Here is a 16677-nt window from a genome sequence, read left to right as displayed (position 1 = left end):
CACGTGGTCCATATAGTCGTAATGGCCTGTCGTGAGAATTCGTGCATTGCGGAAACTCCCACGGAGTGGATTCGTAACATTTATCTGTCACGCACTGTGGCCTTCTGCACTGAAAGAATCCACAGAAGTGGAAAGCAAACCAATACAAAGTGTGGAGCATAGTATACAAAGGGTGATTTCTGTTGGCGTCCAGCTATGTCAACTATGTCAACATGTGACATAGGTTTTGATGTTCACTGCCCTTTCACTCTATCATCTTACTTTTAGAGCGCAGCTCTTTGGCGTCCGTTCCTGGGTTTCGCGTCGTCGTCGGCGTTGTCGTCGGCCTCGTAACCAGCTCCGCCCCCCTTTCATTCCCCCAGCGCTAGCAGCGACCGACTGATACCGCTGGATGCCGCTGACGCCGCTAGAGAGTCAAGATAACGTGACTGCATAGAACACCGTCGCCGCCATGCAGAAAGAGGAGGAAAGGGTCCCCCCCCCCCTGTTCTTGTGTGGCGGATAGGGTGCTCTTCAGTTGCCGACGCGCCGGTTATTTCACGTAGGCCCCGGCATGTCGACGAATACGTGACCACCTTCCCACGGCTAGACCTGGTTCTTAGCGCTGCGGAAGCGAGAGTATCATATTGTTTGTGTCGGCATCGGCGACGTTGTCCCTAAAACCAACTCCGCAGCTGGGGTTGACTCACTATCGAAAAGGTGAAACAGCTTATTTGCTGCGCTCAAATTTCGCATTAGGAAGTAACGTAATCGTCGGTAATTTTTTGTGTTATGTTTTCGTATATATACCCTTCCGTCCTTCAATAAACCCAGTTGATAGTCAGCGCTTCTCTTGTCGTTGTCCCGCCTTTTTTGCGCTGTTCACCAGTATGAATGCATACCAACTCGCCCAGATCTCAGCCTCACTAAATGTATGTAAGTGGTTTCCCTGGCCTACCTCAAATATTTTATTTTTTAACCCTTGGCTAAAGTTAGCGTGGACACCCTGTATATATGAGTGATAGCAGGCATGTCAAGTGGCATTTTTTTGTATTTCTCTCGCATCTGCAGTGAAGGACAAAACTATCACACCTAAGAATTTCAGAGTTACAAATTGTCCAGTTGGACGTTTTTGCTGACAAACCTACAACTTCCTCACTGGAATTTTTCGTGCAGTTACTTGCGATTGTTATTAATAATTCTCTACTGATTGCGCAACTAAGCAGAGTACAAAATACAGTGTGACTTGCTTCACACAGCAGCCAGGGAAAAGCATTTGCTTGCGTTGTCCTAGTGTGCTTCTGCAAATTTTTAAGCCAGAGGGTGAAGTTAGGTAAGACACCTTTTGTGTACCGGGTGTTTCATTTATCTTTAACCAAGAATTTAGAAAACGTGGAGCACCTGAGCTGGATGCAATCAACGACATACTGTTTCCCCTCCTGTAGCGTTCGTCAGTGTATTTGTTTAAATTCTGCTGAAATATTTCAGTGGCTAAGATTAATTATGACAATTTTTTATTTCCTTTAGGGTCACTTGCGTTTCATTAAGTTGTAGAGGGGGCTACGAAAGACCAATCCAGTTTTTTGCGGCAGCGTATATTCTGTGTGGACTCTTTTTTCCAGCTTTTCAGGAAAGCCCGCGAAGTAAAAAAAAACTATGCGAATGCGCTCTTGGGCTACCGTACTGTAGCCGTCTCAAGCGCGTTCTCAACGAACGAATTGAGCAGCCGACGCCGCTCTTGGCATAGGCTTGAAAATGCATCAGCGCATTGTTCGTGAACGTAGAAAGCTCGGGCCCTAATCTGCGATAAGTGATAGGCAGGCTACCGACAGCCAATAAGGATGAGGCTTTAAGTGAGCCATCCTACGCACAAAACGAAAGATGAAAGGAAAGTCGTGATGTTTGCGTATTTTAAGGTAGTGTCGGTTATTTTTATTTTTCGATTGAGATTGCTGGAATGTGGTAACGCTTGACCGCAGTAAAGCAGGGTTTTTTTTTCGTTTTTCGCGGGCTTTCTTTAAATACCGAAAAAAATAAAAGACCGCATAGGAGGTACAGCCTTTGTCAAAAGTTTGGAGCCCAGGGGGTTTGCTTCTGAGCCACACTGTCTGGTTCGTAATGCATCTCCAGCGCTCCAAATTTGCTGAAGGTAAGAAGATTTCTGGTCCTGCCTCCTCCAATGGGTAGGACTACCATGAATGTTACAGGAGTCCCACTGCGAGGCTTAGAAGCAAACACCCTGGGCTCTAAACTTTTGACAGACTGTACGTTAGTGCCATAATCTGAATCCGTTATATCTGTTATATCTTAGCGCCCTGTACAACTAACGAAACCCACGTAACCCTGATGTGAATATTTTAATTTTTATTTAATCAACCACAGATAGGTAAATATTTAGCGGAATTAAAAAATATATTCGCAGCAGTACCACATGACAGCAAGCAATGTGGCGTTGGTTTTAACCACCTGCGGTACATCCCACAATTAAATCCTTGGTTCAACTTAGACTGCCACACGCTTAATAACATAAGGATTTGCTGGTGCTTGTACTGGGGACCAGCCTGCTGGTGAAAGCTCTGATGAGGACAGGTGAGCAGTGGAAACGTCAAAAAACCGTAGTTAGGTTTTGAAGCTTGCGTCAGTCTAATTTATAAGCATATAAGTTCTGGTTCATGGGGCTTTCTCTCCAACTGCTATATAGAGAGTGTTTCACCTCGGATTTTCTACAACTTTTAAAAATGAGATTTATGAGCTACAAGAGCGATTTTTTCGTGAAAGCATTCGCAGCGGTGTCGTACATCTAATTACATGTAAGACATGCTAACAAGGAAGCTCTTTAAGTAATATTAAACAGTTAACTTTTTAATAATGCTGTCGGCTCCTTAGTTATATAAAAGCGTGTAATATCATATCCATATCAGTAATATCCGCAAGTAATATCCATATCAGTTTGTAGAATTTCAGAAACGCGGTTACCCTAGACGCCGAGGTCCAACAAAAAAAAGTTGGAGGCTTATCAATGTTAAGCCCAGTGGATGCGAAGCAGCCTTCGTTTTGCATTCCGCATACACGCCCGGCGCAAAGACGCTGGCGCGATTGCGGGCACAGAGACTGACGCGACGGCGGGCGCGCGCCGCTTCATCCCTGGCGTGACGTCACATATCACGTGACGCAGCGATGGTGGCGCCGCCGCCGCGTCGCGCGCGACGGCGCGAACCGAAGCGTAGAGGCCTCCGCCGGGCGACATCCGACGGCGCGATATGAGGCCCCATCTGCAGCCGGTGTGACGTCATCACGTGACGTCACATCATGTGATCTCACTTCAAGGTCAATGGTGGCCACGCCGGGCGTCGCGCGAAGGCCCGAAACCTACGTTAATATGCTTCGCATAAAATTTGGCTACAAAACTTGCAGGCAAAGCAACCTCTGGAGTGCACGTAAGTATGTGTGTGCGTTGCCATGGGGAATCTGCATGGGGTTACACCCCAGAGTATGGATCGGCACGGTTCGACACCTGCTTTTCCACTCACAACGCCGCCGATGGCGGCGACGACATCACTGAACACGTCGCATTTTCGGCAGAATGGGACCCATGCCTGATATGCATGCATAGAACGACTGTACTAAAATGCTGTCGTTATTATACTATGCCCGATCAAAACGCACGACAGAATTTACTGTCGCGTATCTGTCGCGCGACAAACTTTTGTGTCGCGCGACAAGCTCTCTTGTAGTGCATTGTGTCGTGCGACAGGAGCTCGTGTCGTGGGTTGTTTCGCGCGACAAAGGTGTTTGTAGTGGGTTCTGCCGCACGACAGTCATCATTCCTGTATTTTGTAGTGCGCAGAAGGTGCCTGTCGCAGGATTTGTCGCGCGACAGGTTTCTGTCGCAGGTGCTGTCGTGCGACAGACAGAGTCGTGCCGCGCGACAGGGCCTGCGTGCCTCGACAGAGTTGCCTGTCGCGGGTTTAGTCGCGCGACACTACAGCCTGTCGAGGTATCTGTCTTGCGACAGATACCTGTCGTGGGACTGTCTTGCGACAGATACCTGTCGCGGGTTCTGTCTTGGGACAAATATCTGTCGAGGCAAGTGTCGTGTTACAGATTGCAGTCGATGGTAATTGTGGTTTTCTAGAGAAATCTCGAAATTCTGTAGCGCCATCGTGTGATAGGGATAGGCGGACATTCACCAATTTCGTGTTAAATCGCTTCCACTTTGGCGAGCCACGAAGACAATGCGAGTTGCTTTGTTCGATTGGCGACGATCATCGAGGGAATTAAATGAAGTGTTAATTCACAAACGCGACTCGAGTTTGCAACTCGCTTCCCTAGACCTAGCTACCGGCCGCACGAAAATTGGCGGGGAGGAGAGGCGCCGCTTCACAATCAATCTTCCCTTCAGTTCGCACATGACAGTGTGAGCGAAAGAAGACCATGCTCAAGAGAAAGCATATGCACCAGCGAGAATGCTAGCGGCGCCTGTGAATGAGGCAGTGCTTGCGGTAGTGGCATGCTGCGAGCCACGCGAGCGTCTTCATTCCAGTCGGCGCGAGCATGACGAATGGCGCTACCGAAGGTCAGTGTCCTCGTGGCTGCTGTGACCTGTGCGTCTCGCAGTGTAACATACTGTACCCACTACCACATGCGGAGAAAAGGCTAAGGTCACAAATACGCGTCGCTTAACGACACGTAATAGAGTAGCCTGATGGCGAAAAAGCTGGAAGATTACTCGCAGTAATCGTCCTGCTATCACAAAGGCAGCATGTATGTTACGCACGCATGACCTGTTGCCTGTATAAATGATGAAGGCGACTCCCATATCAAGTTTCCACGTTTCAGTTTTTAGCCGCGCATGCTGCAAGATCATCATAAAATATGAAAAAAATATATATATTTTTACGACTTCGCTCATTGCTTCCACTGAAAATTTCATGACTGTGACACCACCATCTCGATAATATAGAGAACAGCGTACGAAGCCTAAGGCCCAGTACAGCCTTGAGCGTCTTTGAACACGGACGCCTAAAAAGGGCGCGTGCGTGGACCGTTGCGTCGCGCCTTCGCTGTAATTTCCCGGAGGAAGAAGAACCCGAATATTTGTCAGTCGACGTGGCGTTACCCCGCGGCGCCAAGGATTGGGTGGCGAGTTCTGCGACATGAAGTCGCGCCGCAAGAATTCGGTCAGTGAGTGACTTCCCCATGAGGATGTATTTGTTCGGGGCTCACCCTCCGTGACCAAGGGGCTTAATTAACTCGCCTGCTCATTTGAATCTCACGTGAAATGAGAAGTCTTGGAACTGACGTCAGTCGATCGCGCGCTTTGGTTCAGTCTCCTGCGCCCTCGCGCTTCGTCCTCTAGAGTGTTCTGGTCCCTCACGCTCGGTCCACTAAAGTGTTCCTTACTATTAACAGTGTGCTATGACAACCTGAGCGAAGAGTAGAATGTCGGGGCGGTTTTGACGTGCGCCACTGCCATGCAAGCGTAAGGGCGCTCTTCTCGGGACCGGCCTGCCAGCCTGGATGCCGGCGTCAGAAAAATTCACTGGTATTTTTTGTTCACGTCCATGGGATAGAGTATCGTTAGCCAATATCGAGTTGTTGGTAGAAGCGATAACAGCAAAACAAATTTTCTCCCACAGCCGCTTCTGCTGCCCATTGCAGCTCGCCTGGCCTCTGCTAGCTCAGCTCCTGAAGGGGTCGCAGAAACCGAGCTTATTTCACTATGACGCGGCGCTCACAGTAAAACGGTGGCGAGGGTAGCACCTCAGTGCTAGCCAGTTCCGAATCGCACTCAGGTTAGGCGTCGATGTGCAATCGGCTAAGCTTAGCGACGACAAGGTTAGCTAGAGAGCAGCGCGCAGTTCGTCGGCCGGCGGGGCGGCGTCGTTGCCGAACGCTCGGCTCGCTCAATGATTGGCTCAGTAGCTTGCGAACTGAGCAGGCAAGGCTGGAAAATCGAGCAGCGAGCGTCTGTCCTGCGACTGAGCGAGACTTTATTCTCACGTTTGCAGCATAGGTGAACAAATTTAGCACACATATATGCATCGAATATCTGCATGCTGCCTTACGGCGTTTATTAAGCTCGTCCTCGACGTCACCGTTAGCGCGGAAACCGCGCATATCTTTATTTCACTACGAGACATGGTTCACAGTACAACGTACAGTGAAGAGAGTAGCACCTCAGCGCTAGCCATTTCGAAAGCACTCTCAGCTCTAGCATCGATATGAAACCTGCTAGGCTTTTTAGCGACGAATACGACATCCAGGGAGCAGCGCAAACTTCGTCGCTCGGCGCGCTCGCGGGCAGTGTCATTGCTGAAAGCTCGGCTCCCTCAATGCTCAGCAACATGCGACTTGGGCTCGCAAGGCTGGAAAACTGAGCAGCTAGCGGCTGGACTGCGACTGAGCCCTCGTTTGCAGCACAGGTAAACAACTTTTAGCGCACATACGCTTGGAATACCGGCTTCGTTGCGGCCACCTTAAGGTGATTCTTACGCTCGTCATCGACGCCATCGTCACCGCTCATGACGCACTGGCTGAGAACTACAATTCGAGTGCGTGCTAAAACAAGCTGCTCATATTTCTCGGAACAATCTGAACTCGAAAACACAGTTGCTTCTATCGGCTTCCATGTGGGCTCTTGCTCAATTGTGAAAGTACACGCGCGAACAAGATGCGGCGAGTGCGAGCCGCTGTTGCGTATCAGCTAAAGTGTGACGCAACTATCGGCGTAGTTTCGTAAAGCAGTTGATATCAAAGTAATCCGCTTGTACGGGTCACAGTTAAGCTCTCAGTTTCATGTAAATCTCCGTCGAGCATGCCCGCGTCAGTCAAAGTAATGCATCGCAGCTGCTCTCAGTCCTACCGCTCACGTCCAACATATCCTTGATATGCACCAGCTTGAGATACGGTGCATTTCTTTGCCCTTTTTGTCGCAATTAGGAGATTTTAGCTGGCAGCAAACGAAATTTCATTCCGTCAACAGCGTCGTCTGCGCCGTCGTCTGCTCTGTCGTCTGCTTGGACATCCGGGGCACCCTGGGTGATGGGATCACAGGATCGCAGCTTTTACAAACGTCAAGTCAACAAAAGTATTTAAAAGCGCTTTAGTGTTCACACTTAATAAAAAAATCAAGATTATTTTTGTTCTAAACATAATTTAAAGATTAGTAGTAAAAAAGCGCATTTTAGTTGCAGTTTTTCAACGACGCAAAAACAAGGGCAAAGCCGCTTCCGCCGGCGCCATGGCATGCGTGCGTTGTTTCACGTTTTGTGTTATTTGGCTTTTCATGGCATTGTTTGAGTGTTTGTGCGGCGGACATGTGTGAAGAACAGAAGCGTGTTTTGGAAGCCAACGACGAGTATTACGCCCAGTCAACATCGGTGTGTTTGGACGGGCAAAGCCATGAAGAAAGGCAGCGCTACGACGCCTTGTCACCTGGAAAGGCAATGAAGACGACGGCGTGGTTTTACTAAGCCTGGATGAGCTGCATGATCGGTGAGTCCCGTCAACGCTTCTCTATTACTGATCTGTATTCGCACGCGTTTTTAGTGTGCGGCTATATAGGGATGGCAGTGGAGACAGTCTGCGTGCGGTTGCCTCAGCTATAATGCGTTGCCAGAAAAGCACGGGCGTATAGCCTGCGTGATAAGTGTTGCTTCATAGTCTATGTCTGCGTTTAGTACTCAGGTGCCGTGGCAAATAAGAATGCCACCAGATATCACAACAGAGTTATGCGGTCGCTTGCTAGCCCTGCGAAAAACTACAGAGAATGTTTACTACATTCAACTGGCATTCAACTGCGTAGAAGACGACGATGAGTGCCGCGGGTGAGAGCGCTTTTGCTTGGCCAGCTGAGAACAGGCTAGGGAACTGACAACGGGCGATTTTGCTCGCGGCTGGTACCCATTGGATGGATTTGTGCTATTTAGAAGATGATGATGAGCAGCAGTGCTGCGCGATGAAGCACTCGCGCTAAGCGAACTGCGAACAGACGACGGATGATTTTGCTCGGTGTTGGTGCTCATCGGATCACTGCTTACTTCTTAATATTCGTCTTGCAAATTTTTTCGAAGACAGTGATCGCATGTGGAAGGTTGGCGCATATTTACTAGTCATTTGTAAACTTTTTATCTGTGCTTCCCCATTGGAACAGAATTTGGCAATATTATGTCAGTTAGGTCGTTCTTGTGTCTTCCCTGAACTGTAGGCGTCCATGCTTCCTCTCCTTCAGGGCACTGAACTGTTGGGGATGGAACTGCACAGTTATTTGGGATTTCAAGCTTTTTGCTGTATGCCTCGCTTATGCGGCCCGCTTTTAGGTCGTTCGCAGTTGTTGGTGGTTTGTTATTCATTTTTACTTTCTCTTATTTATTCCTGGTTGACTGCCGGCAGCAGTTCTCCGCGCTCGGAACTGTTCCCAGGCACGGAACCCTACCCACAGACCTCCCGGCACCTCACTCACCAGTGTTCTTCGGTATTTTTTTTTCTCTTGCGCCTACTTGCATTGCCACTCGACAAATGTTTTGCTGTTTTTATTTGTGTGCAGATTTGTTAAATGCACTGCTAATTTTCGTATCATGCTCAGTTGTGACGTGAGATATCGGGCACCTTGCTATTTGCCTTTTCCATTCTCTCTTCTCATTTATGCAAGGTAAACTGGTCGACTGGTTGCTACGTTCAATTTAAGAATACATTAGACGCTGGTGCAAGGCACCCTAATAGTAATTAACTAAAGCCTGCGCATGCTATATTCGAATAGTTGGGCTCTTTCATCATGCATAAAAATGGTATTCCAGCCAGCTTATCTTTCAGTGTGATTATGACAGTCATGTAAATGTGCTCAAAGAATGTGTATAGGTGTTTCACATAAAATCTCCTTATTTATTTTGTCATGGGCCACCTCATTGCTTTTTGTGTTCCTATATTAATACCTTATTTTAGTTTCTGAAGCAGTCGACAGTTTGTTTTGTCGTCATTCATGGCATTGACACTGGCACTGACAGCTGTTGGTCGGGACGTATTTATCTACAGTTGCCAGCTGCCAGCATCTGCTGGGCCATGCGTGCTTCCTGCCTTCAGCTGTGCCATCCCTCCAAGCCATTCATGGTAATTATCTTTTTCAGTTATGCATACCTTACCTGCCTGTTTTGAAAAATAATTTCAACATAGGCTCACTGCTGTGTTTACAAATGCATGCAGAACTATACATGCACTTTACAGCAGTACCTCAGCTTATAATTACATGAACTGAAAATTTGTACGAAATATAGCCGCTCATGTAGCTCTTGACACTGCGCTGTTATTATAAAGGAGTTGAGCCTGCTTCAGGTGCAGTGACTATTCCACACCTGTTGCTTGTTATGCATGTGTGTCCTCTAAAAGGGCCGAAATGTTCGTTTATCTTTTTAAAAACATTGTGCTGTACAATAATACTTTAATTGTATTTCTTGCTTGTACACTGAAATGTCAGCCAGTAAAGAAACATTGTATGATGACACCAAATCTTGCGTGGCATAGCATCCTTGCAGCGTACTTGGCAAGCTCCTGTCAGCGCAGATGTATTGCTGGTTTATTGCTGTGGCATGTGGTTATACTGCACAGTTTGTACCTCTGCGTTCTTGAAACTATTCTTAAAAAAGTTAAAATTGGTTTTTGAGGCAAGGAAGTGACAGAGTAACTGTCTCACATCTTGATAGGCACCTGAACTATGATGTAAGGGAAGAGATAAAGGAGGGAGTTAAAGAAGAAAAGAGGTGCCGTAGCAGAGGGCTGCAGAATAATTTTGGCCATCTGGGGATCTTTAACCTGCACTGACATCAAACAGCACGCTGTTTAGCCTGTGTTCACTTGGGCCCGCATAAAAAAAAACGAGCAAACCTTCTTAGCACTAACATTTCATTGCACCAGCTACTTTTGTAGTTTTGACTGCAGTGACCTGAAATCAACGGTTGTTTACTTTGCACAACCCACATGCCCTGAACAAGATGTGATGATGCTAGACGAGGTGACCCTCTCTGCATAGCAGCGGGTTGGTTCAGGAAATGCGAAGACTCATGGAGAACCGCTCAGTTATATTTGATTTCATGTTATTGTAGTATTAGTGGTGAGTTGTAGTGTAAGTGATGAATTCTTGTAAATGATTGAGGACGTCAATACTCAGTGTGGAAATGAGAGCTAAATCAATACTTAATAATCAGGAAAGAGGCCATTTTATGAAATGCAGTAAAGTACTGGAAGTCTTAACATAATACACCTCGGCCAGGTCATGCACAGATATAGAGCATTTGAAAGAAATGGTTGGCAGAATAAGAAAGGGGTTTATTGCCTTAGGCATGCACTCAGAAGTTACGAGCAGCACCCTGCAGTATGCTCAAAAAGAAATTTTAAACTGCTTTGCCTTTGCTAAGCTGTCGGGCAAAGTGGGGTACACAATAAAAGGCCTAAAATTGAGAACAGTGCGGTGAACCACTCAGGAAAATAATAGGGTTAATATGATAAGAGATTGGGAGAGAACTGAGTTGGTTGGAAATAAATGCGAATTAAAATCTGAGCGGGAATCATAAATGGAGGCAGGACATACATTTTTTAAAGAAGCTTACTATCCTTTTGGATAGTGGAGTGGTTACTCACAGCCGGAAATTGTGCTTTTCTTGCCTTCATTTTGTGGACATATGCTTTGTGTCTTATGTCCCTTGGCCTGCCATAGGCAGCATATGCTCATAATAAATTTTTATCTGTCTAATTATGTCGCATCGGGAGAATTGGAACTATATAACCTCATCAATGCACACCCTCTCTGAAATGAACTTTGTCAACCCCGTCAGTCACCACATTGATGCATGTTGCCCCAAATGGGAGCCGTCATGGGGCTGAGTGGTTATTGTGCTTGGCTGCTGACCCGGAAGAGGCAGGTTCGATTCCAGCTGTACTAGTCTCATTTCAATGGAGACGAAATCCTAGAGGCCCAGGTACCGTGTGATGTCAGCACACCTAAAGAATTTTCCAGTCCTCTACAATAGCACCCTGTATAGCCTGCTCCGCTTTGTGGCATTAAACCCTTTAAAAGCAAGTAAAGTAATGGATACGTCATTTCCAAAAATTGTTTAAATTTATTATTTTCAAAACGTTAACAATTTTCTGCACCTGTTTTCTTTCGTCTTTCCCTTTTATTTCCTTCCTCATGCTGAGTAACAGGTCAGTGATTTTAAGTTCCAGCTAAATATTTTGTTCATTTCATTAGAAAACTTCCTCTGTCTCTCTCTATTGCTTTGCTATTTGTATCTGCAGTGTAGTATTATGCAGAAATATTGCAAGCTTAGATCCAAGAGATGTGGCCTGGATTTTAAGTTCTATAGTCAACCACACTGACATTACTTATTACGCTATCGAGGCTTTCTTTTCGCATGTGCTACCTGGTACAGAACTGATGTGGCCTACAGCGGTAAATATCGTTTGAATGCATAAATTGAATAGGAAGGCAAATGGGAAAGGAAGGCAAATTTCCCATTTGACTATGTAAATAGATTGGGCAATCGTCATGTGCTCACAAAGCTCATAAACTCTGTTTCCAAAACTTTCTGTAAAAGGCACTGACTCACTGAAATACACTGCAGTTACTTTTGCCTAATCCTGATATTATTTACTGAAGTTTGGTTTGAGGGAAAGTCCACTGAGCTCGAATGAGTGCATGGCAGCTTATCTTTGTCCAAAGTATTTAGAGAATAATGAATTTTGTTACCTGGCAGAGATAAAGCAAGGATGGCAGTGTTTTGTAATGTCCACAGGGCATTCTTCCTAAGCCCAGTATGCATGTAATTCCTTTCTTTTTGTGCAACATAAAACGTCTTCCCTTTACACTTATGGTTGAAACAAAATGCTGAATACTTCACCACTCAAAAAATGAAGGCCAATATGCCGCTCTACAAAATATCAGGCTGCAGCGGTTGTTGCGAGGCAAATTCACTAGGTTGTCATCATCATCAGCCTGACTACACCGACTGCAGGGCAAAGGCCTCTCCCATGTCTCTCCAATTAACCCTGTCCTTCGCCAGCTGCAGCCACCGTATCCCCACAAACTTCTTAATCTGATCCGCCCACCTAACTTTCTGCTGCCCCCTGCTGCGTTTGCCTTCTCTTGGAATCCACTCCATTACTCTTAAGGACCACTGGTTATCTTGCCTTTGCATTACATCTCTTGCCCAAGCCCATTTCTTCCTCTTCATTGCGGCTACGATATCAATAACCCACGTTTTTTTCACACCTATTTGTCAGGCTCCGCGTTTTTTTCTCACCTATTCATCAAGCTGCAAGCCACTTGCATGCTCTACAAACCTATTTAAAGTACAATATCCAGCCGTTTTTCCATGAATTGTGTAGTGCTAAAACAAAAAATAATACAAGTAATAGCTGATGATCTGCTAGAGCAACAGAATTCCAAGACTTTGAGAAGGGCAGTGGGAGAACTAGCAAGGCGGGATAGCGAAATTCGACAAGCAGCGGACAGGGATCCTGCAACTTGTAGAGGACAGGCAAATTGGAGACTTATGGAAGGGGCTGTAGTCTTAAGTGCACCTATCTGGGCTTGTGATGCAGTGTATAGGGCCCTTTGTTTTTGAGTAAAACTGGTTTCTCCTGATTGTTGCATTCCAGAAAGATTCATCAAGATTGGGTCAAACCCAATTTTCGCGTGCAAATGTGCCTGTAAGAAAGTGTAGATTGATAATGCATGAAGCTAAAGAACCACTGGAGAGTAGTGGATATGTCTCGTATTTCTTCGTAGCTATATTTTTTAAACAGTGCTGGCTATTTTAATTCCTTTTAATGCTTATTGCTCGCCGAGTTGCATAAAATTTTAGGATAAATTGAAAACTGCAGGTAGATTTAATTACAATAATTCTTCTCGTATTTATGAAGCTCTGTTCGAAGAGAGGTCCACATTTTGTGTGCATGCTTTGAATTTGATTATTTGCACACTGCAAAATGGAGGACAGGTCTGCTGTGCGAGTTTTTTTGCAATGAAGCGAGAGCAAGTGGTGCGGAATGCTTGTTACTGTGTCACCCTGCCAATATTTCTAGAACCCCTGGGACCACTGAGCTTGTGAGTATCTATGACTCAAAAGCTCGGAGCTGATTGCCCGTTTCGAGGTTGTCTGTACTAACCAGTGCAAGGCCAAGGGCTCATAGCTAACAAGCATTTGACACCATAGAACTAGATGCAGTCAGGCTGGGACTGTGCACTATGTCAGTGTTAACGAGGTCGTGATAAACGAGGTTTACTCTTCGAAGCTAGTGTGAAATAATAATTGTTCTTATGGAAAATATCGTTTTTTCTTAGTCATTGCAGCAATGCAAGCATGTCAAATCTGATATCTCTCACTCATCCCTCTATGTTTCAGTTTCAAGGGACCAAGAGTTTCGTGGAAGTCGTGCAAGCCACAAAGTTGCGTGCTGCTTCAGCCAGCAACCAGGAGCAGGCTGGGAGTTTGCGAATTGCCAGTGGTATTCGCTCAGTCAAGCAGGCTTTACTGTAAGTACAGTGTTTTCGGCATAGTATTTCTTTGGGAAGTATGCATTGAGCTTGAATAGGACAAGCTGTCGGTCTAGTTGGTGCTGATCCTTTGTGGTTGACAGTGCTTAGAAACACAGACTGGGGTCAGAAAGAAAAAATATGTGGGCACAGGTGCTGACTACAGATTTATTCCAGAATCACCGAAACACTGTATATATAACCAAAACACAGGCGCCAACAGGTGGCCATTTTATGCACTCGTGGCAACAATAAGTGATATGGCCAATAGTGGGAAAACAACACAACTAGAAACAGAAACCAAGACTATAGAGCAGGGAAGGATGAAACCATAACAAGGTTAAAGGAATAGTTTTAAGCAAGTCATTTTTAAGACCACCAGCACGTGAAACAGTGGAACGGTTTGACCAAAATGTTTAAGTACTGGTCTGATAACACGGAACTAAAACACTACACGCAAACACAGATCAAGGGCAGTGAAATAAAAGTAAAATGGCAAGATAAAACATGCAGTGAAAAGAAAATGGTGATTGGGCAAGCAAACAAGAATTGGTCTACAAAGGTGAAGTGAGCTAAAAAACTGAAAGAATAAAAGGCGAATAAATGCACATGAGCAACAAAGGTGAAGCCAAGAATTAACATGGCTAAAGGAGGAAGATGAGCTACTGTAAAAACGAGAGAGATAAAATATCAAAAGATGAAATTCAATGAGTATTAAAGATAAAAGCAAACAAAAACGCGAAAATAGACGAGTTGGCAGAAAAGTCAAGGCATGCAAGATGTTTATAAAACCAGGGCTAGGCCAAACAGAACCTGAAGAAAGGCAATCTTTTTTTCCGAGGGTGTTTTTGCCCATTAATCGTCGAGCCTCAAAATCCCGGCGGCTCCCACCAGTTCGTCATGTCGGCTTATTCTGGTGCTTTTTTAACACAATGACACTTTTTCGAACATGGGTGGCATGGCTTTTTTCGGTCACAGTTTTGGCAATGGACTTGCAGATTTAGAAGGATGTGCTTGTTGGCCAGTTGGTTGGAAATCGTTAGAAAAACCGCAAAACAGAATGGGACAAAGGCAGGCAAAACACAAGGCGGTAGCAAAAACAACCTAGGGAGGGAAACAAATTCCAATTCTTTCTGAAAAATGGACACAGAAGGTGTGCTATCCCACCTATCTGGCTTCGACCTCAGGATGGCAACAGCCTTGAGAATTTCTTTCCAACTGGCCCTTTATTCATCCAATAATAATGTGCAGTTCAGTTTAGGTTAACAGTCTTTACAACTGGGACAGTGGACAGGCAGGCAAGGTCGTCCGGGCCTACCCAAGGAATGCTAATACTCTTGCAAGGGAGTGTTTCACCATCTACCAATTTGGCCGGTATAAAATCGACCACAGCCGAGAGGAAACGTGTACACCACCCCCGTTGCACATGGCATGAGGCATTCAAAAAGTACCGCCAACGGGCATGTTGTACGAGATTCCCCTCAGCTGTGGCCAGTTTTATATCGTCCAAAGTGGTAGATGTTTACACATTTGTTTGCAAGAGTATGCGTGTTCCTTGAGTAGACCCGGAGGCATTTGCCGTCCCACTCACTGTCTCATTGTAGACTGCTATCCCAAACTGAACTGCACACAGATTATTGGATGAAGAAAGAAGCAGTTGGAAAGAGAAATTGTCGAGGCTGTTGCCATCTTGAGGTCAGAGCCAGATAAGTGTGTCAGCACGCCTACTGTGTTCATTTTTCAGGAAAATTAGCGTTTCTGTCTGTGTTTCCCCCGGTTGTTTTTGTTTCATTTTTGAGCAGGTGATTGTCATATTTGCTCAGCTCTACGGTTGCCATTGAATTTTTTTGCCTCTTTACGATTGTTTGCAGATTACACACGGGACTTGTCTATATAAGCACTGCTGTTCAATAAATTTTCAGTTGTCAGTACGGCATTGTGTTGTCACCTGCCTCTTTGTGATAGTTTTGTGGTTTTGCTCTTTCCGACTGGCAGATTCCCGAGAAATGTACCCGATAAATCAATCTTATGCTCCCTTATCCTTTCACTGATGCCAATGTATACCTTGCCGCAAGACAAAAGGATTGATTAAATGCCCTCCGCGCATGGCGCTAAGGGTTTTCTGTGCTGCGTGGTGCAGCGTCTTTTTTTTTCATTTAGGATTCCGCAACTGCAATAGGTGCTAGGGGGTCAGAAAAGGCAATGTGTACTCCTGCTTTGTCTCCGATTTTCTTAAGGTTCTGTGAAATTTACCTTTAGAAAATTCGAGAGATAGAGTAGATGCTTTTTTTTTTCTGCCGCCCCCCCCCCCCCCCCCCCCCCATCACCTATCACACCTCTCTAGGATCGTCAATGAAAAAGAAAAAAGAAACAGGCTGCACTGCATTGCACAGAAACCCTTAGTGGCATGCACAAGAAGTGCTTTCTCAATCCCTTTTTCTTGCTGCAAGGTATACATTGGCATCAATGGAAGGCTAAGAGAGCATTACACTGATTTATCGGGTACATCTCTTAGGTACCTGCAAGTCCACTGCTGATAATGGGACGCAAAAAAGCCATGCTGCCCAAAGTTCGAGAAAGCCACTGTGTTAATAGAGCCCCGTAATAAGCTGACGCAATGCAATGGTGGAAGCCGCAGAGATTTTCAGGCTCCGGGGTGAATGTAAAGAACACGCTTGGTTTTACTCGGAGGATTGCCTTTCTTTGTGGACGTACTTGATCTAGGCCTGGTTCTACATGTGTGTTACATGCCTTGCCTCTTCTGCCAACTTCCCTCTTTTGGTGTTTTTCCTTGATTTTTGCCTTCATACTGGTTATTGAATTTCACTTTTTTATATTTTATCTCTCGGCTTCACTGTACGTCATCTTCCGCTTTTAACCATCTGAATTGTTAACTTCACCTTTTTGGCTCATGCGCGTTTTTATTCCCCTTTTATCCTTTTAATTTTTAGCACACTTCACCTTCGCTTGTTGCTTAATTCTCGTTTGCTTACCCAATCGCCATTTTGCTTCTATTGCGTGTTTTTTCTTGCCATTTCTCCTTCATTTTTTTTTTCACTGCGCTTGGTCTGTGTTTGTGTATAAGGTTTTTTAGTTCCATTTTATCAGACCAGTTCTTAAATATTCTTTCGGTCAAACCTATTCACTGTTGGCAGTCTTTTAAAAATGAC

General features: G+C 45.5%; 1 protein-coding gene and 1 long non-coding RNA gene across 2 annotated transcripts in view; one reads left to right on the top strand and one right to left on the bottom strand.

Moving 5' to 3' along the window:
• The window catches only part of LOC149333715 (uncharacterized), a 78557-nt gene that overhangs the window by 46796 nt on the left and 15084 nt on the right, over positions 1–16677 (bottom strand). The window lies entirely within an intron of this gene.
• LOC149333716 (uncharacterized) lies at positions 7157–14511 on the top strand. The gene is made up of 4 exons (XR_016284900.1): positions 7157–7476; positions 9013–9087; positions 13377–13507; positions 14506–14511. It is a non-coding gene; the product is annotated as an uncharacterized LOC149333716 (long non-coding RNA).

This window comes from Amblyomma mixtum, chromosome 8 (genome assembly GCF_055824585.1).
Source record: "Amblyomma mixtum isolate Tamu chromosome 8, ASM5582458v1, whole genome shotgun sequence".
Lineage (NCBI taxonomy): Eukaryota > Metazoa > Arthropoda > Arachnida > Ixodida > Ixodidae > Amblyomma > Amblyomma mixtum.
This window is presented reverse-complemented; position numbering and strand designations above follow the sequence as displayed.